This window comes from Oreochromis aureus, linkage group 1 (genome assembly GCF_013358895.1).
Source record: "Oreochromis aureus strain Israel breed Guangdong linkage group 1, ZZ_aureus, whole genome shotgun sequence".
Classification (NCBI taxonomy): Eukaryota; Metazoa; Chordata; class Actinopteri; order Cichliformes; family Cichlidae; genus Oreochromis; species Oreochromis aureus.
Window position 1 is genome coordinate 33,945,118 of NC_052942.1, and position 22,066 is coordinate 33,967,183.

Below are 22,066 nucleotides of genomic sequence, written 5' to 3' on the forward strand. Positions count from 1 at the left end.
CCAGCTTTTTATTTCATGGGTGGGCCAATCACTAAGCAGCAGCTCTCACACGGGTTTGTGGAGGCAATTACTCTTATACGAGTCTTGGGCAGTAGACGCCAGAGTGCCTGCGGGCTCGCTTCAGCCTTGTTCTGGGCCGTTTTTAGACGGGTGTCAATCCAGGGCCTCTGTATTGCAGTGAGCTGGTCTTCACCTCTCACCTTTGTCCAGTTTAACGGGGTAGACATCTCCACACCAAGTGTAGCCCAAGCATTGCTGGGCACTGGGTCCTCACTTGGATACTGACTATTGTTGTGACTGCTTGAGATAAGATTGTCTGGCAATACAGGAATTTCTAGGAATGAGAACTTTAGGTTACTTGTGTAATCATGGTTCTCAAAGTAGCATGAATGAGATGTCTCACCAGACAGCCCTTCTTGTTGAGGCGAAGTGAGAAGAGGCGCTTATCTTGAATAACGGCTACGTAATAGCGCAAGCTATTTAAGGGTGGGTGGCTCTGCCTGACATGGTCATTGCAATCACCAGCCAATCTGGGTTGACAGAACAAGAGGAATGAGGAATATGCAGGGAGGTGCATCCCATAGTGAGACGTCTCACTCATGCTAATCTGAGAACAGGGATTATGCAAGTAACCTAAAGTTTGCATGTGGCTGATGACACCACTGTATGCTACAGTCCAGTGTTTGACAAATAGTACCCAAGTCAATATTTCTAAAATTAAAATACATTTCCACTGAAATGTTAAAGACTTATTCAAATGAGACCTTTTGTTATAAAGTATCCCTAAAGCAGCTTCCATCTATAGTTTTGCTAGTGGATAAAAAGATCCTGAACAAATACCTTTGCTTTAATAGACCTCATTTCCAGAAAGCATTCATCCACTTCCCCTTTGTTGTTTCAACTGTAAAACAACCAAAGTTATACTTATCTGACAAAATGTGCACCACATACACCAATTACATTAAAAACACTCAAATGCAAGGCAAATGTCCAGCAGGACGATTTAAGCATTTGTTCAATGTAAGATCAGTGGTTTAAATGTTTTCTGTAGAATTGATGCTTTTCTGTGGAACTTTTACACCATTTTTTACAAGCAATTCAATCCGTAGCGTGTTGTGTGGCATGAATAAGCAATGTGTCCCAGTGTGCGTATTTTCCCTTTCGGTTACATTACTAATGTCAGATAAAAATACATAAAGCTGACATTAAATTTCAGGCTTGATCCAATGTTGTCAAAACATTGACTCATGACTTGCCAAACCTTGATTTTTCGAAACTAAATTAGACTTTTTCAGTTGCTGATCAGTGAAGACAATTTGTCACAAAGTTAATGAAGCTGATAATCTGAGTCACAGCATCACAACATAAATTATTTTGGTAACAATGTGTGAACTTTTCCCCCTCAGTGTAGTGTCAGAAGGAATATGGTGACAATGTGAATGTCCTTTTCTCGTCAAGAACTGGAATATTCAGAGACAGAGGTCAAGGGAAAATGTACTGCAAAACCATTTGTAGCTGTGTCTCAGTTTCTCTCAGCCACCGCAGTCTGAAACAAAACCAGCTTTCGTGTTAAATATTGTTATATATTGTGTGAAGTTTGCATATTTTCCCCATGCTTGTGTGGAGTTTTTGAAATGTGCAGATCAAAGCTCTGTATTACTTCTGGTTAATGAATAGATAAAATGTGACTTGTAGTCTAAAGAGGTTGAAGTGGTCAGTAAGACCATAAAAAGGCTATAAATGTGTGTATGTTACATATAAAAGGCCTGCCCAGGTTTAAACCATGATCTCTCTTACTGTGAGGCAACAGTACCGACCACTGAGCTACTGTGTTGCCATCTGTTTGACTACACCTTATTACGCCTACACTCCAGCATTAGTTTTTTGGGTTGTCCTAACTGTGACACAAATGTTCCCTTGGATGATGTACATAAACACACATTTGATGAATACTTTTAGCTGTAATTCAAGAATACATATACTACTACTGAGAAATTTCACAAAAATATCTAATAAGATAAAATTATACAATTATGATATTTTATATCTAAAAGTTCAAAGGTAAAGTTTGAGCTTTACCTTTGAGCTTTCTTGGCATTTATCATGTTATGGAATAGAAACAGATTTAAACTATAACTTGACTGGTTGGTGAAGTCGTACAAAAGAAGGCTTAACTTTTTCATAACTGCCTTACTCTTAAAAACAAGAGTATGACCGTAGTGGCTTTTGCTCATAATTATGTGCTTTCCTTTACTTAGGGAGAAATAGTTGATGTGCAATGATAAGTAAGTCTGTGTCAGTGTTGGTCTTTACTGTCAGTTTGATGTGAGTTTTCTGTGCAGTAAATGAGGATACGGCATGAACCATGACATTTTACTACAACATTAGTGCATTCAGTTATTCGATAATGTTCTATTTATGTCATCATAACTAATATTAGATTAGCTCTTGAATCTTCTACAGTTGAGGGCACAAATTATTCCATCCATATTCTTGACTGCTTATCAAGTTCAGGGTCCCAGATGGGCTGGAATCTATCCAAGCTGTCACAGGGCGAAAGGCAAGGTACACCCGTGGACAAGTAACACCAACTGCAATACTAATGAAATCTCAGACCATAGTCATATCCCTACTCACCCTTCATTCTGAAGTCAGCTACACCCCTCTTTGTGTAAAGCTTTGTGACTGTATCTTGCTTGTTTGGAACGCTACTGATAAAATCTCTCCACACCTGTTTTAGTACTCAAAATTGTGTTTCCAAGTGCCTCTTGGCCTACTTTTTTTTTTTTAAATAGTGAGACATATAGTCACAAAATTTAACACATAAATATTTTATTTATTTGTGAAGTCTATTCTTTTTAATCCTTATAAGTCATTATCAGTGAAGACTCCAACCCCGGCACCTTAACAATCAAAAAATATGTTTAATGTTTTTGTTTTTTTAGGGGGGACAACAATCACATGTTCTGATAAATTAGGGTTAGGATTAGGGTTATAACTAGGGGTGGGTTTCAATAATCAATTTTCTGATTCAAATCAATTTTAGCTTGAATAAAGCGATATTGATTCATTAAATCCTGAATCGATTTCTAAATATAATGCATTTTGTCAGAAACGTCAGAATCTCAGGTTAAAGCTCACAAACAAACAAAAAAAAACTGTAAATGAGTTTAATTACACATGCTGCATTTGACTTTACAATGTTACATGTATTCAGGGTGTGGTAACATTCAAAGAAGTTCATGTGTTTTGAGGTGCCAAGGTGAATTATTCTGACTCTGGCACCATCTCATGGTAATGTTATGAATGGCATTGTGCTACAAATTAATGCTGAATGACTGAAGCAAAACACAAATAACAACAACAACATGAGGAAAACGAAATGTAATTTAGCTTCTTTAACAAATACTTTAATAAAAGTTTTGAAAATGGGACACTGTTTTTTTTTAATAACCCACCATTTATGAAGGGTTTACAGCTTTATTAGGGTTAATTAATCCATTACTAGTGCTTTGGAGCAGGAGCATAATTTTGGAGTTGGGTCCTAATTAACATAATAGAGGATCCTCATAGTCCTCATAGACCATCATTCACTGGTGACACATGCTCAAATAAGGAATTTTGTGTTTTTATTTGGTATACATAGCTGATTTCTGATTTTCTGATGAGCAGTAAGGCATGACGAGTTTAAATTTTTAATAACTTGTAGGCTTGCAGCAATGTTAGCTCTCCATTTTTAATGCCAAGTCAAGATAATAACTGGATTTTTGTCCTGCAACCTGTTTCCAGAGGGTAGAAAGGCAAAGCTCGTCTTAATGTTTTAAAAAGATAGCTACACCTTAAGTTGTTCTCTTTGATAGCTTATAATGAATCAGATATGAAACAGTAAATTTATTATTTAGCAATAAATACAAAATCACTATAAACTGACTTTTATTTAGCCAAGTAGTCAGTGATTGTATTTTAAAACATTACATTTGCTTTTTTTACTGTAAGTTCTGAAGCATGTGAAACCTTGACCAGTATGTATGAAAATATGCAATAAGTGCTGTGTTTTACCAACAGAACCTACTGGGAAGGCACTGGCGCGCCATGAAGTGTGAGCTCATCATTATGCACAGCTTTGCAATCGTGTCAAGAGCCATAAAAGTGTTTGATGTGTTCGACCGTGTTTTGCTACAGGATTGACTGTTGATTTACATTTTTAAAAGAAGCAGAAATATATCCTTAAGGAAATTTGTGTGTTCTCTGATCTCTGCTTTGCTAAATTCGTTTCATTTCCCCAATACACACAGCATTGTTATGGGTGGAGTGTTTTCAGATGTTGCTTCTAATAACGACTTAGCCTTTTGGAATAAAGGTCATGCGTAATGAATGCTTCCATTTTTTCTGGTCAGAGAGAGATTCAAAATGAGGAGTTGGTAAGCACAGAGGAAAATTATCTAGGTTTTCCATCCGTCCGTCTATCCATCCACTTATCCAAATAAAGGTTGGGGGGCTAGTTTTTCTAGATAAAACTTTAAAGAGAAATGACACTAAAAAATGCTGAGGTTCATTTGTTTTTGAACTGAAGTCCTTTATTTTATTCAAAATAGTTTGGCAAGCACTGAATTGCACCTCTTTCAAGAAGTCATGAAGCCAACCTGCTGATTCTCCAACAAGTGTGCAGTTGTTTTCAATATCAGACAACTTGTTCACACAAATTTTACACAGATAACAGCCATTAAAAACATGCTGCAATTCTTTAGTGCATTCAAATAGAAATTATATATAGATATAAACTCCCCAGAGTAACTTCATCTTTTGCTCAGGGGCTTTGACTACTACTGTAACTCTGCTTTAAAAATGCTACAGTAACTACATGCAACTGATGCAAGTCTTCCATTTGTGAAATTACTTCAATTTCACAACCTGTCAATAAAATAAAATAACTTTGTATTTTATAACTGGAATGTGCACTAAATTACTTCCACATAAGCCACTTTGACCAGTTGCTTATCAGTAGGTTCCCTCTACTACAACATATACGAGTGACTTTTCACACCTATAGTTTGCTCTGGTTTGAATCAGTTGATGAGTTTGTATACTTGTAGCTTTTTCCTGTAGTTTGATATTTTTTTCACACAGAGAAAAATCCAATTGAACTTCAAACAAACCAAAATACGCCACTGTAAACCACTTGAGAATGTTCAGTCCGCTCATTGGCCAGATGTGTTTGGGGCAGGAGCAACAAAAGAAAAGACAGGAGGAACCAATGAGTGTAGGAGGAACGTGTTGCGATCTGGACTATTGAAGAATATGGAGAGTTTACATTCATTTCACGGCTAGCTGCCAACTCAGATGAACAACAGCACATTACATATTACACCATCTCACTATGTATTAAAAAAAAGGCTATGCCAAAATGCAAAGCAATGTGTGAAAAATTAATTGCACTACATGATTCAGATGCACTTCAGCATTTCTATCACATTGCGGTTTGGGCTTTGACTGAGCCACTGCAACACACAGATTCTTTTCTTTTTTCAGCCATTCAGTTGTAGATTTGAGGTGCTGTGAATGGAATCATTGTCCTATTGCATGACTCAGTTTGGGCCAGGCGATCATGGCTCAAGAGTTGGGAGGTCGCCTTGTAATCGGAAGGTTGCCAGTTCGAGCCCCGGCTTGGACAGTCTAGGTCGTTGTGTCCTTGGGCAAGACACTTCACCCATTGCCTACTGGTGGTGGTCAGAGGGCCTGGTGGCGCCAGTGTCTGGCAGCCTCGCCTGTGTCAGTGCGCCCCAGGGTGGCTGTGGCTACATTGTAGCTTGCCATCACCAGTGTGTGAATGGGTGGATGACTGGATGTGTAAAGTGCTTTGGGGTCCTTAGGACTAGTAAAGTGCTATACAGGCCAGGCCATTTATCTATTACACAGAAGGCCACACATTTCATTAGAATACTTTGGTATAAAGAGAATTTGACTCAAAACTACAAGGTGTCCAGGTTCTTCAGCTGCAAAACAAAACAGAATCATCATCTTTGTCCACAAAATCAGAATATTCTAATCTTAAGTAACTGACGCAGTTACTGAAGTTACAGATTATATTACAGTTTCATACATTTTATTTGCCTTTCTCAATGACAGAAGTGACTGTATTTTTACAGATACACAGTTAAGCCATTAAACTCAGTCAACTGTGAATGCTCCTGAAATCTATCGGCCATTAAATTCTGTGAGATTATGGATTAACCTTTGGTACAGATATGTCAGGTTTTAAATGTTATCAGCCAACCTATGCCCAGAAACCAAGATATAAGACCAAGGTTGCCTATCTCTTTGTAGCTTATGTCTTAACTGTTCCCAAAGGTATCCCAAGCTAAGGTTCAACGCCCTCTACTGAACAAATGCAAAGGATTAATTCCAGGTAGAACTAAAATCATAACAAGTCGTCTGTCCCTACTGAGCAGATATATTACACTAAAATAAAATGTTTGATAATAACTGTGGAATCGATAGTATCAGATAGCATCTGCACCAATCAGCCGTAGCATTAAAACCTCAACCCCACAATCTATGGACCCAAAGGATCCCAAAGGATTAATGTCTTGGTGCAGCCACCGCAAAACAGCTGCAGAGGTTGCATGTTCACATCTTGATGGCTCAGACTTTTTTTGCTGACACAAGGTGGACATAAATACTATAATGCAGGGTTTTAATGAGCTGGCTGTTTGCTGCATCTTAGGTTTAATATTAACCCTTTCACGCATAGTGGTCACTACAGTGGACAGCTATTTGAAGGCTGTTTTATTGTATTTGTGTCAGTGTTGATGGTATACTTACACATAAACCACTACATTGGACACTGATGTGTCACTCCATACCCTGAAACCCACTGGTCGTTTAATGTTACTATAGATGTATGATGTGTTTGATTGTAATTATTATTATTTAACCCTGTCATGCATGAATTATGACAACCTTAATCAGGATTTTTTCTTAAGTATTTTTATTCATCTTTCCTATTGTGAGCAAATCAGAAGACTGTGTGAATCATATCTCGGGTGTTGCATCAGGAGGACCATCTAGCATAAAAGTCTGGCAAAGCCAAATATGCAGAACTGCATGCTGTGGTGACCGCTTGCATTTACGGGAGCAGCTAAAAGTAGTTTCATCTTAGTGTGATACAAATATCAGGATATCAGAGAATAAGTAAGTGATGCAAGCAGCATGGTCAGTGTGGCGATTGTGTTTGCAGGCTTGTGCTCTTTGATACAGGACAGTTTAAATTTGGACTCCAATTATGAATCATTTTCTCTACTCCACCCTGAGCCATGTTGAGATATTTTGTCTTCCTGTCCTTTCAGACCTGTCTACTGGCTGGGCAATGACACCCTGAGGGTGTTCTCTGCCCTTTTTACCGAGAACTGATGGCGACTGTGCCAGGGGCTGAAAGCCAAAGATGGTGTGATGCCAAAGTCAGTAGTGGTGCTGCAGGGAGGAGAAAAGGCACAGAGGTACTGCAGATGTCCTCTTTAGACAGGTAGGTACTTTGTAATTTTGGTTTTATTCATTCTTTCTCGGGGCCTTAATCCAGCAGTGAGTTTGCTCTTAGTTGTGTCTGATCACCCAGAGTGCATTTGATTTGAGTGGATAAACACCTCACTTGGTGAAAGTCAAGTTGCAAGTTTCTCCATTTCTCATAATCAACCATACTCTGTCACAAGTATGCAGACCAACCTGCACATTGCATAGGAATCACTTATCTTTATGATCTTAGGTTTTCTACCACGTGAATTGAACAGGAGCCATTGATGTGGACTCCATTCTTTTTGTTCCTAAATTGCCTGAGCGCTATGCTGCTTGGATTCGAAAGTGAGTCACACTGATCCTCAAAGAGCTGTGTACAAGGCCAACACCATCACCAGCTAGTCCATAGCAGTGAGCTGAACCTTCAAAGAAAGGCTGACGGATACTGTGTGTTATTTTATTGCCAAATTTAATAGGTAATATTTGGCATCATTATCTAAATTGCCTCGGGGCTGTTTGACTACAGCACTGCTGCAGAATTGCAAGTTCACATAGAACAGTACATTTCTTAAATCGGTTGTATTTATTTACTTAAATAACTACAAAATTATGTGAAATTGCAAATTTGATCGCTCCACTTTAAAAATTGTGAATGTGACACGTTATGGATAAAATTTAAGATGATCAACATCATAATGTGATGCTGACCATCTGACCATTTGCTTTTCCCTTATCTATAAACCTAAAAACATCTTTTGTCATTTTATTATAAAAAAAATAAATAAAGTAATTGTCACTCAAAAGTAATTTGGTAAGCACTTTATGTTCTGCACTATTTTTTCTGTATTATTTTTTCCCTCTGAATTCTGTCCTTAAAACTGGTTCTAAAGTTATAACATAACCCATCAGTTTTGTTTTAAGAGACAAGCCTCTTAAAATCCCTCTGACTTCATGTGTATAGTTTGCTAAGTGCACTTGTTTTTGTTGGTTTTATGTTTTTCATTTTTTGACAGGATCTTTCCTAAAGAGCACTTGAGGGAGAAGTATGCTGTTGATGAGGTGCACTACACCTGTAAGTCTGTCGGTGTTGGTTCTACAGCCCAGCCTCTCTGGTGTGGTCAAAGTATCTTACAGCCTTATTTTGGGGCAAAGGCAAGAAACCCTTTGAGCAACTTTTATCAGATTTGACTGGTGATTTTATACATCAGTTTTTATATCCATGTAACTATTTAAATTAAAGGTAATTTAGATAATGAATCAAAATTGGTGCCTAGAGCTCTTCAAGATGAATAGTGAGACTTGCTTTTAGAAGGACTTTGATTAAACCGTCTAACCTTTCAGCTCCCCGGTACAAAGTCAGTATGATGTATAATTATACTGATGTGTGAAAAGTACAGTTAATAGTCGGGTGTATTCACAAATAGCAGGTGGTCTTCATGTGTTCTGCCTCCTGCATGCTCTACCCAGGCAGCATCTGAGCCTAAATTAAATACACTATTTTCAGTTATGACAGCTCTGCTGATATAAGCCATCTCTTGTGCTGTGCCACATGTGAGAAGTTATGCCTGGCTCATTTAGACTATAACAGAAAAGGGAGTTCCACAGAGCAACAATATTCACCACATCAAAATTTATTAATCATAATCATAAAAAATGTGAACGAGATAGGAGCTAGCCTAAGGGCATGTGTGGCTTAAACTAGGGATAACTACAACACAATCAAACCAAAGCAAATGAAAACACAGCTGGGTGCTTGAAAGGGATCAGTCAGAGAGAGGGAGAGTGAAAGAGAGACATCTTCGAAGGCCACTAGCTTGTATGGGCTCCCACGCAGCTGAAATAATTTCCGCTATTAGAATGGAAGAGCTGTTAATTAAGACCTAAAAATAAGGAGGTAACAGGCAGGCCCAAAAACCAAGACTGACACAAGGCCTGGGGCTGTCATAAAGGGCAACTTCAAAAAGTGTAATAATTTGATTCTCCTAACATTTTTCAGAACTTTATGTGTGTAAAAATGCTAATGGTGTTTTTGAAGAAGAATTCTCACTGTGCTACGTCTTCTACAGTAGGTATGACTGCATGCCTTGTTATTGCAGGTCCCGTTTCATTTATATCTTGTGAGATAACCATGTTATTGAAATTTTAAATGAACATGCATTTAAAAGTTTAAGATCACCTGTAATATGATAATAGGGACCTGTGCTGACATTTCTGTGGGATGATGTGAAATCTCAGAGGACAGTCCACAACCCAGTTTTTGGCTCCCCAAAAGCACTTGGAGCATCACAGCAACAGTCCGTTTGGTGCAACAGTTCATTAGAATGCACAACGGTGAAAGATCTCAACCACCGATACTCTTAGGGGACTTTTATATTGAATTTTATTATTTAAATTTGTAACATGGAATTTAATTTGCTTCATTTTGACAGCCCAGTGGGAAGAATGCAATCAAGTTCAGGCTCTTTGTAATTGCATGTTTTGAGAGACTGGGAAAACGGTTATGTCTATCAGTGTTGACAGCAGATTCCCAGGTGATCTGTACTGGTGGACTGACAGCACCAGAGCTATTCTGGAGGTGTTCATGTTAACAAATAATAAAATATATTCAGAGTACAATATAAGAGCATTGACTGACCGAAAAATTGCCGATAAATTGGTAATAAATGATCACATAATTTTACAATTATTTCCATATTTAAACTTTGTCCTATTGATGATTTATTCTTCAGATTATATTTCAGGTATTTTTACATCTCCGCACCTGCCTGGGGTGTTAGATACCTTTATTAATCACAAGTTAAGACACAACTCATCTGCCAGTTTTTCCATGAAGTAATACCAGCTTAACACAGCAAGTAAAATTAGGAAAAAGTAAACTGCATGACCCACAGCTGACATCTAGAAAAGACAGAGTTTGGTGGTGTTCAGCATTCATGTGACAGTGCTACTTATAGACGAACCAAGAGGAGAACAATATTTCTTTCTTATCCAAAGCAGGTCATGAATATTTTAGGCAGCGCTCAGACTTGGGAGGTATTCATGCACACATATTTCAGGGCACTACCCTGCTTAAAATTCTGGCAATTTACCTTTAAATACTTGAATTTGTGATGTAAAAGTATTTGGTTTTCATCTTTATGATTTATTGTTGGGAGAGTGTTTTTAGTTTCCATATCTTTGGCTCTCTTAAATAATAGATGCAGTTCTATGTCCATCAGGTTACATTTGCCTTCTCGGCTGCAAATAAGGTGTTGAAAAAATTCTGTGGACTTCAAAGTTCTTTCATCTTGCTTTAGTTGACTGATGTGTGTTTTACTCCTTAGATTTACAACTACTGCAAACATTAATGATTTTTCATTTATAAACTATAACCCCAATGCCAGAAAAGTTGGAAAGCTGAGTAGAATGTAAATAAAAACATGCAACGAGTGAAACATTTTACTATTTCATTAAAAGTATAAGCTCATCTTGAATTTGATTGCAGCAACATGTCTAAAAAAAAGTTGGGGTGGGGGAAACAAAAGGCTGTAAAAGGCTGATACTTAAATGAAACAGATGGAGTAAGATTTTGCTAACTAATTAGATTAATTGGCACCAGAAGAGTAACATAAGGGAAGATAAAAAGAGCATTTTGGGGATGGACTTCTTAGAGTTTCGCAGAGGTAAAGAGGTTCATTGGTTTCCAAAATACTTCATCTCCAAATTGTGGAACAGTTTCAGGATTAAGTTCCTCATTGTAAAATTATGAAGACTATTGCACCATCAACAGTACATAATATCATCAACAGATTCAGCAAATCTGGAGAAATAACTGTGTGCAAGGGACAAGGCTGAAAATCAGAATCGAATGCCTTTGATCTTCAGTTCTTCAGGTGACACTTCATTAAAAACAGACATGATTCTGTCATGAAAAACATCAAATCTCTTTCATTGCATTTATTATAAAAAATAATAAGCTGCTCAAAACGGCCTCTGATATGATTTCTCACACTATCTTTCTGAAAAGAATTGCATCCATTGCCATTAATAATACCCCCCTTGCCTGGTTCACCTCATATCGCGCAGATCGCTCTCAGTTCATTTTCTTTTTCTGCTGGTGTGCCCCAGGGTTCAATATTGGGGCCTCTTTTATTCATAATTTACATGCTTCCACTTGGTCATATATTTTGGAAATACAATATTAACTTTCACTGTTACACAGATGACACTCACCTGTATATTTATTCCAAACTCAATTTCACCCTTCCACCCATCTCTCTTTGTGACTGTCTCATGAAGGTTAAATCATGACTCTCCTCCAATTTTCTCAAACTCAGTAGTAATAAAACTACTACTCATCAGCACAGCTTCCACACTAACCAAACCCAAACACTAACCCTCACTCCCCCCAGGTTAAGAGTCTGGGTGTCATCCTCGACAGCACTTTCTCATTTCAGTCTCATATTAATCACATCACCCGATCCGCCTACTACCACTTACATAACATCAATCGTCCCCAGCCTCCCAGCCCCATGCTGCTGCTATGCTTTTCCATAGACTTGTCACTTCTCATATTGATTATTGTAATTCTCTTCTCTTTGGTCTCCCTAACAGGTCCCTTCACGAACTGCAACTCCTCCTGAATTCTGCAGCCCAGATCATAACTCGCACACCCTCCAGAGAGCGCATCACCCCTGTTCTTCAACTGCTTCACTGGCTGCCTTTCAAAATATCGCTTCTCACTTTCAAAAGTATCCATGACCTGGCCCCTTCCTACTTGTGTTATTTAGTCCACATTACTATTCCTTTTCATCCCCTTAGGTCTTTGTCCGCCACTTACCTTATTGTTTCCTCTGCCCAACTCACCTCTATGGGGCACAGAGCTTTCAGCCGTTCTGCCCCCTCAACTTTGGAATTCACTTCCTCCAGATTTCAGGAATACTGGCTCTCTTCCCTTATTTAAGTCAAAACTCAAAATCCATCTGCCTTCTTTAATACAACTGAAGTTAAGCTGGTAGAATCTGGATTTTAGATTTTGAGGATAAAGAGGGTTTGAATACAAAAAATACAAGAAATAATTTTAGTTTTATTAATAATAGTAACAGTACTAAAATATCACTTTAGTACCTGTGCGCATTGAATCAGGAATCTATTATGTGACATTTAGGCTGTTGGCAGAGGAGTAATAAAGTCTGTTGAGTTATATCATTCAGTGTGCTGCTGAGTGCTAGACAGGACACATAGGCACAATGGTTCCTTCCAAAATGACCTTTATTCTGCAGCCTGAAAGTAGCAGAAAATTTGTTCTTGTTATTTCTGCTGCACTGAACATCAGCTATCTGCAGGAATGCAGATAGCTGATGTTGTGTCTAACCTGAAACCAGCAGTTTTCCTCACACTGGTATGTATCAGTCACTGAAAATAAGTGTGCAACCATTTGGTTATTTTTGCCCTAATCACCCTTCTGCACGCTACTTTAAATTGGCTCCCAACTCATTTATATATATTTAAAAAACCTTTGTTAATACATCGTTTAAGCACTAATATCACATTTGTTTTTTTAGTTTTCAAAAAAACAAATTAACTCTAGACACCACAAAACATTTAAATGCTGTATAAACTTTTGAGTGCATAACATGGCAATATAATACCTTATTTGTCTGTTTATATTTCTTTTCTGCAGTGAGGACAGAATACAGATAGTGGGTGCATCTGCCTCATTATCTGCCTCCTTTGATGGAGTTAGTATGTTTAATTTCGCCAGCTAGCAAGATAATTATCAACATAATTATACTTTCTTAATGGATTTTTTTTTTTAACTAATGTTGCAGAAAACAAGATATACTGATTCCTGCTGACTAATTAAATTTGAAATGTAATTCAGTTAACCAAGCTGTCTTGTGTTTGTTGATTATTACTTTAATTATTATTTTTATTATTTATACACTTTTTTAGCACCTTTCAAAAACAATGTTACAAAGCGCTTTGCAAGACAAGACAAAATGAACAGCACTAAAACATTTTTCAAATACTCATCTCTAATGGAATGTAACCATTTGCATCATATTGCATTTTTATGTATAATATTGTCCTTTTTTCATTTTTATTTTTGTTTTTTTAATTAGCTTCCAAGTGAACAACACTCTTTTAAACCCACTCATGAATGCAATGGTAGGTAATTAAAATGTATTACTGAAGAAGTCCACTTAAGATAAGAATAAAAAAGCTTTTGCCTAAGATTGTATTTAGTCAGACTCTCACGACCCTCTGCAGTTATAGCTGCACAGTCAGGTAATTGTGTGTTTGCTATCAAAAACAGTGACTTCTCTTGTAGACGTCTCTTTTTTTCCCCTTCCTCTCAATTTAGGAGTGGGTCTGTGTAGATGTAATGGACTTCGTGCTTGCCTGGTTGTCCTTGGCATTAGGGTTTGCACCCTCCAGATGAAATGACATTTTCTAAAATGAGGAGGAATGCTTTTCAGGCACACCTCCTGGGAAGCAGGGCTTGATTGAACCCTCTGCCCCCTCTTCTTACTCCAGCTTGCATGGCTATCTTTTCATGGGCTTTCTTTCCCTTTTATGTTAATTACTGCCAGTGTTTGGGGTGAGTCCCCTGTGTTATTTATGTTGTTTATTTGTGAAAAAAAACTTTAATTCACCTCATTACTAAGCTACAGCATGTGCACACAAAAAATTATAATAGTATGAATCAGCAAGCAAAGGAAAAATTTGATTTAGGTCTCAAACTTACATTAGTTGTGGATTGAAACATTTTCATCAGTTCTGCAGCAGTCGATTACAAAGTTTCCACTGGAATGACAAGATCTCATTTAAAAGCTGCGTGACACATGGTCCTTGCACTATTCCTCTTTTAGGAGTGTATATTAGGTTTATTTCAGTCTTTAGAGTACAAATATTGCACTAAGTGTTGGCATTTTTTTTTTCAAACTACGTCTGTTGAGTGTGTGGAATTGGTGTAATTTTGAGCTTGAATACCACAATCAGCAGCTGCGAAACAGCTGCTGATTGTGGTATAATGTAATCCACAATGTGGTATATATGTAATCCTGCTAGGTAATTTACCGTGTCAAAGTATAAATGCTTGTTTTGTGCCATTTAATAACTCTGTTATATATCACTTAAAGTACACACAAAGGTCAGCCACTTGGGATAGCTCTCTATTGAGGATACTTGGAGCAGAATAAACCACCAACATATTCTTATTTGTTACACATTACTTACGTTACATTTTTTTGTGCATGTGAAAAGCTGTGCATAATTTCCCATTTGATGTGTCTGCTTACTAGAGAAGCTATAAAAATTAATTGTGTCTGCAAGTTTCAAGATTGCATCTGAACGTGTCACTGACAAAAACAAGCACTTTTGCTTTGACACAAACTGTTGACTCCATAAATTATATCGCAACAATTTTTTCCTCAAAAGACAGAAATATGGGCCCCCTCTTAGAAAAAACAAAGTTTTCTTTAAGTGTAAGAGTTGTTTTCTATTTATTACATGACTGTAGATTCACTGTAATGTGCATTGAGTTTACTGGTCAGAGAGACAGCTGGTTACTCCTCCTTCTGTTTGTAGCCGGCTCATATGGAGCCGGAGGTCCTGTGCTACACCAACAGGATTTCTAGTGAAGCCCACAAAATGGTTAGATCCTCCTGAGTTAAACAAACCATCCTTGAACCTACCAAAAATTCAAAAAAAAAAAGTTCAAGCTCACCCAAAGGATTCAAGGTGTTAGGATCTTTGTGATAATATTTGACCAACAAACTGTAACACTAAAGCAATACCTTACGTCTTTCTTTAAGGTTCATTGGAAATCATTTTTAGGAAAAACAGAAACAGAAGTAATTTTCAAGCTTGATAACTGCATATAGTTACTTTTTATGAAGAAGGGGGCAGAAAAAATATGAAATAGAGCGGTAAGTGGGAATATTATTATTATTTTAAATTTTTACATTAGAAAGATGTACAGGGCTGTGTTTAGTGACAAGTCATGGAAGCACAAGCAAATAGATTTATTCCGCATTAATTTAGGTAGATGTTATGCAGACGCATTCACTGTATTATTGTGTGTGTGTGTGTGTGTGTGTGTGTGTGTGTGTGTGTGTGTGTGTGTGTGTGTGTGTGTGTGTGTGTGTGTGTGTGTGTGTGTGTGTGCGCACACACACAAACGGTGAATGTATATATGGAATTGGTTGCCTTTGGCTTTTAGTCAAGCCAAGATATTGGAGCAAAACACAGAAAACCAATTTAAGGTGATATTTCAGTTTATTTGGCTCATACTTGTTTTTATTTTATTATAAAAGCTATTATTTTAGTTTGGCTGACTTTCAATACTCTGCTGTCAGAGTAGCTTTACATGAGACTGATTTTGTTTACCATGTGAAAGGAACTATTACCTGTAATAATCTTCTTGAGGTAACAGGTAATGTTATTTCCAGAAGAAGGGAAGCATATACAAGTAGAGTAATTTTTACAAAAGTGGAGTTGGTCTTATGCAGACAGCACAGTTGGAAAAAGATAGGTGACTCCGGGGTGGTGGCAATGGTGCATGTAGCAAGGCAGCAGTGGATGGGGAGCAAGTGAAGGCAGAGGCAAGGATTAAATTGTAGATACTTCAAGATGAAGAATGATGCACAGACTTCAGGAAGGACCTGAGACAGGCTCTGGGTGGTAGGAAAGTGTCAACAGATAACATGGAAAGTATAGCTGAAGTGATGAGGGAAACATCCAAGAAGGTCTTTGGTGTATCATCTGGACAGAGGAAAGAGGGCAAGGAACTTGGTGGTGGGATGAAAAAGTACAGGAAAGCATTCATTGGAAGAGATTAGCAAAGAAAAAGTGGGGTAGTCAGGGAGATGATGAAAGTAGACAGGAGCACGGGGAAGCTAGGCATACCAAAGGGGGAGGTGGAAAAGAAAGAGGCTATTAGTGGGTTGTATTTGAGCTGGACACTAAGTAAGGAGAAAAAGACTTGTATTGATTGGTTAGACAAAGAGATTGTGCTGGATGGTGCAGCCGGTCAGGGTGGTTAAGGACCGAGATGGAAATGTACTAATGAGTGAAAAGATGGAAGCAACACTTTAATAGCTGATTAATGAAGAAAATTAGAGAGTAGGATGGATAAGAGAAAGCTGGTGAATCAGAAAGTGCACAGGGAAGGCAGAAGTGAGGGCAACTATGAAGAGGATCAAGAGTGGAAAGACGGTTGGTCCTGTGGACATACTGTGCAGTGGAACAATGGTGATGTGAAGAGCTGTAGTAACTATGGATGAAGTGAGCCATACCATGAAGATATGAGGTATCAAGAGAATATCACTATGTCATTGTGCCTTTGTAGAAACAGAGAAAGCATATGATCGGGTACCAGGAGAGGGACTGTATTGTATTAGGAAGTCAGGAGTGGCAGAAAAGTATGTGAGGGTCGTGCAGGACATATGAGCACAGTGGTGAGGTGTGGACTATTGCGATTGAGGTATTTCCTGTGCTTGACAATGTGGTGGTTAAAAAGTGAACAAATGACTTCAATGAATTCTTAAAAAGCATGGAGTCAGGAAAAGGACAAAGGACAGCTGCTAATAAATTTTTTTCTTCTTGCAGTCTCTTAATAATGTCACACCTTATTTTCTTCAAGTGAACTTGAACAGCTCTCTTCCAACACTACTGATTTACATTTAAAACTAGTTTTAAGGAGCAGTGTCCCCAACCTTTTTTGCGTATTATGTGCTCTTCTTCCAGGAGAAGACAAGTGAACTTGAGAACAAGAAGATTTATTCTCATGAAATGACAGGAAAACCTAGTTTTTAAAGTAACAAAATACACTGAAAACCGCTGCCAATCAGATTTAGGTTCCATTTTAAAATTCTAGTTTTAACCTTTAGAGTACTACAGGGACAGGCCCCTCCCTGTATTGATGATTTAATCGTACACATACCTCTTCTCATAACCTGAGGTCATCAAATCAAAACCTTTTAGTGGTCCCCCACACTCGTTTTAGAACTCAAAGACATCTTTCCAAGCTGTTGCACCCAGACTGTGTAATGCACTATTTCTATGGTGTCTGGATTTGGTGGAGACCTTCAAAAAGCAGCTAAAGACATTTTTATTTAAAAAGCTTTTAATTAGACCAGGCTTTTTATGATGTATTTATGACTGTATTGTGTTTTCTTACCTTTCTTATAAAGCACTTTGTGACACATGTCTGTGAAAGGTGCTATATAAATAAACTTTACTTACTTACTTGTGTGTATCTGTGCTGTGCATTGTGAGGCTTTATTAATTGATCCATTACCTGATTTATTTCTAATGACTTAGAAGGGCTTCATGCAAACAAAGAAAGTACAGATGCACCTGCACTTAGATCAATCAAATGCTTGCAATGGGGAGAGGGGTCTCTACATCATTTAAATCAGCCACAGCCACTTCTGTATTGGCACCAATGTTTTTGTATGGCACTACATAATGTTTACATTTCACTTTTGAGCCATCTTTATCAACAAAATACAGCCACACTAACGACTCCTCAAGCATAACGTCTATTAATCTGGAAAAGATGTTTAGTAAATATAAACATGAAATAAATTGGACCATTTTAGGTTAGCTTAGTTTACAAAGTATTTTCAGTCTGATCCTCCTGGTGCAAAAATTAATGAACAAAGATCATTGATGTAGTGTTTTTGTCTCTGGGAGTCTAATATCAGTGATTGTAGCATATTGATCAAACAGTCGAGCAGCTGACCCTGAGACCATAGCCTTAGGCATTAGAGCACCAAATACTGTGTTCCTTTGTTCTTTGGGAGCACAAAATGCTGAGTTTATGACATAGTTGAACAGGCTCCATGCATCTCCTCTGTATCCCTGGTGACTTGTTGGCAAAACAAACTGTGCTCATTAAAAAAATACATTAACATCCCCCCTTTAGCTGTGAGCTAGCAGCATCATTATGGGTGAAAAATTGGGAGATGTTGTTAATCATGTTCTGGCCTTTTGTGTTAAAGGCCATGTATTGTGAACATTGTAAGGATTAGTGGCCTGTAGATGAAAGTGTTTTTCCTGTTAAAACTAGGAGCTTAAAACAAGAGACTGGAATCCGTTTGATGCTTTAAAGTATTCTCTGCTTTGAAGATTAATAGTTATTTATATTTTATTACTAGTTGTCTTTTCAATGTATGCATTGTTTATTCCCACCGGTGGTATTAATTCCTCTGTCATCTATTACATCTATTATGGTCATCCTGGGGCTGCTAATGACAGGACAATTACAAATGGAGATACGTGAGGGGGCTTATTCTCCTACATAAGGAATTTTTCCCCTTACAGTCTTTGTCAAAAACCCTTTAGTGAATGTCATCAAGTGACATGGTTACTGTTCTTGTGTCCTTTAGTGACTTCTGAAATCTGTACATGTTTTTGCACTCAAGCATGTAAGACATGCAATCTGTTTGACATGGGTGGAGAGTGCTATTGCTGTCCTCAGACATCACCTGCTCCTTCCCAGCTAACAGCAGGTTCAGAGGGCCATCTATGAGGCCATCGCCGTGATCAGACCAGGCCATATTATTTTCTATTCAACTATGGACATGGTCATATAGAAAAACGTAAGGGTTACATGATAATGTAAATCTGTTTTTGTTGTTAAGTACAAATCATAACTGTGATGTCTTATTAAAAACTTTAAACTGGTTACACTTTTGGAGTTTTCAGTAGTTAGAAAAATATAGTTTAGTATTCATTACAGTTGGAGTCTTGAAAATAATATCCTTGTGAATTACACTCTTCGGTAAATTTTAAGCTTGGTTTTAAGAATTTAAGATTTTAAAATAACATGCATAGTTAAATTTTTAACACTTGTCTGTTTATTGACAAAAATGTGTATTTCGAAGGTGTGAAGTGAACCGACATGCATGGCTTGGCTGACAAGGTTCACCTGGAAGAACTTGTAAAGATTGGCATCCTACATGGCAGCGTGGAGGACATGATGAAGGTCCACCTGGGCTCTGTATTCATGCCCCATGGCCTTGGACATTTCCTGGGTATTGATGTGCAGGATGTAGGAGGTTACCCTGAGGTTAGAACACAACTCTTAAATTCTGAGATTGCCTACATCATAACAACTAGTCAGCACTTATTTCCATGACAGTCATAGACTGTAGACAGTAGAGGATTAAAACGTTTCTGTTCCTGGAATATTGATGTGTCATCAATAATAAAGAGACCAATGGTGCAGAAGTGAGAGAGGAACAAAAAGAGGCAAAGCTGCAAAGAACAAGTTCAGGATGAGGGCAGCAGCGAGGGGAAGATAAAATGTTGTTTGAACTGTGAACATAAATAGTTTCATGCTGCGGTGGAGGAATTTGTACTGATATGCCGTAAATAAAGAAGACAGTTAACACTCAGCATTTCCAGTAGAACTGCTAAATCTTCACTAGCTGAAATCAACAGTAAGAGAAACACAGTCAGCTGAAGAAATACTTCCAACCTGATCATCCCTGAAAAAAAACCTTTCTACAATTTAACAATTTAAAAGATGGGGGGTTAAAAGATGGGGGTTTTCAAGACTCCAACTGTAATGAATACTAAATTATATTTTTCTAACTACTGAAAACTGCAAAAGTGTAACCAGTTTAAAGATTTTAAAAAGACATCACAGTTATGATTTGTACTTAACAACAAAAACAGATTTCTATAATACATTTCTATAATACATACATGATATTTTCTATAAGACATTATCATGTACACAGGTATATACTAGATACCTACACTATAAAACTATTGTGTTGACAATATTAGACCTTGTAAATTTAAAAAAAACATACTATCTCATTGGTATATTATTTATGAACTATTACCCGAGTCCAGTCTTTATCAACAGAAATAAAGAAGCACAAAATTTGATGAAAATTCATTTCTGTTTAGGATCCAGCAACAGAATTCCATTTTCCAGTAGTAAATGGATCAACAATAGACAGTATAAAACATGCAAGTAGCTTCAGGATCAAGAAAATGAACCTAGTGTGTAAATACCTTAAATCTGCATCTTTGACAGCCACCAGATCGATCCTTGAATGACAGATCATTCTTAAATGGTTTAACAAACAAACTTCTTTTGAAAATGAACAGAACCAGCCAGAGAAAAGCTTTGAAATACTTTCAGGAATCCTGGGGAACTACCGCTAAAGACCACTATAAAAATTACAAGAATGTCTGGCTTCTTTACTGTACTGTAGTTTTAAAAAGCCTCAATTTAGTTAGTGTGCATTCACCACTGTTATTTACTGTTTAGGGCACTGAATGAATTAATGATCCTGGATCGAGGAATCTTCTGATGGGCCGCCTGGTGCAAGAACAGATGGTTCTCATGGTGGAGCCTGACATATACTTAATCAGCCACCTGCTGGACCAGGGTGGCTAACCCTGCCCAGAGCTGCTTCATCAACAACCAAGTGCTGGCTCACTTCTTTGATTTTGGAGGGGTTAGTGTGCTTCTTTTTGTTTATGTTGGGCCAGGATGGTAACAGAACATGGGGCCAACTAATACAGAAATGAATTCAGCACAAAGTATGCACTTGGTATTTGTTCTACAGTATGAAAGGATTGGTATTCTTTCATGATTTGCTAAAGGTCACATGTGCAACTTTGAAGATAAAAGCTATAAAGATCTGAGTGGATGTTCTCCCCATGTTTGCATGGGTTCTCTCTGGGTACTCCGGCTTCCTCCCACAGTCCAAAGACATGCAGTTAGTGGAGATAGGTTTATTGGAAACTCTAAATTGCCCATAGGTGTGTGAATGGTTGTCGGTGTCTATGTGTTAGCCCTATGACAGACTGGCGACCTGTCCAGGGTTCTTGCCCTAAGACAGCTGGGATAGCGGGACGAGAACAGTTGGAAAAATTATTTTCCAGAAATAATTGTTTTCCTAAAGATTTGACAAAAATACACTGCAGCTGAATCAAATAAACGTTTTGATTTGCAACTGTGTAAAAGAATATTTCATTTATTGGTCAGTTTAGAAATAAAACTTTACAAAAAATGTATGCAAGAGACAGACTTTTTAATTTCTAATCACACATATTAATATTAATGCAGGTAGGCTGGTTAATCGACAAATAAGATGGAATCCCTGATAGCAAAATTAAAAATTATAAATATAATATATATAAAAGTTTGCCAGCTTTGTGTTTTTGGGTTGTTGCTAAATGTTTAATAAATGTTCAGAGAAATCACACACAATGAGCACTGCAAGTCACGGACACATAGACTAATATTTACAAACTTTCATGCAAATGCCTAATAGGATAAAATAATGCTTTTATGGCATTTTATATCCAAAAGTAACATCATAATAACTTTACTTGCAATTATTGAATTACATGACCCAAGAACGGAAATGAAATGGAAACTGTACCTAGACCAGTCACTGGAGTCATACAACAGCAGGCAATAATTCTAGTTTATCTTCTCACACTAATCTTTTGCCAAACTATTTTATACCTCTGCTTTGCTGGTAAAACCAAGAATATGATTCTGCATTTTCTTTAATAATGTTCTTTCTTTTCTTTC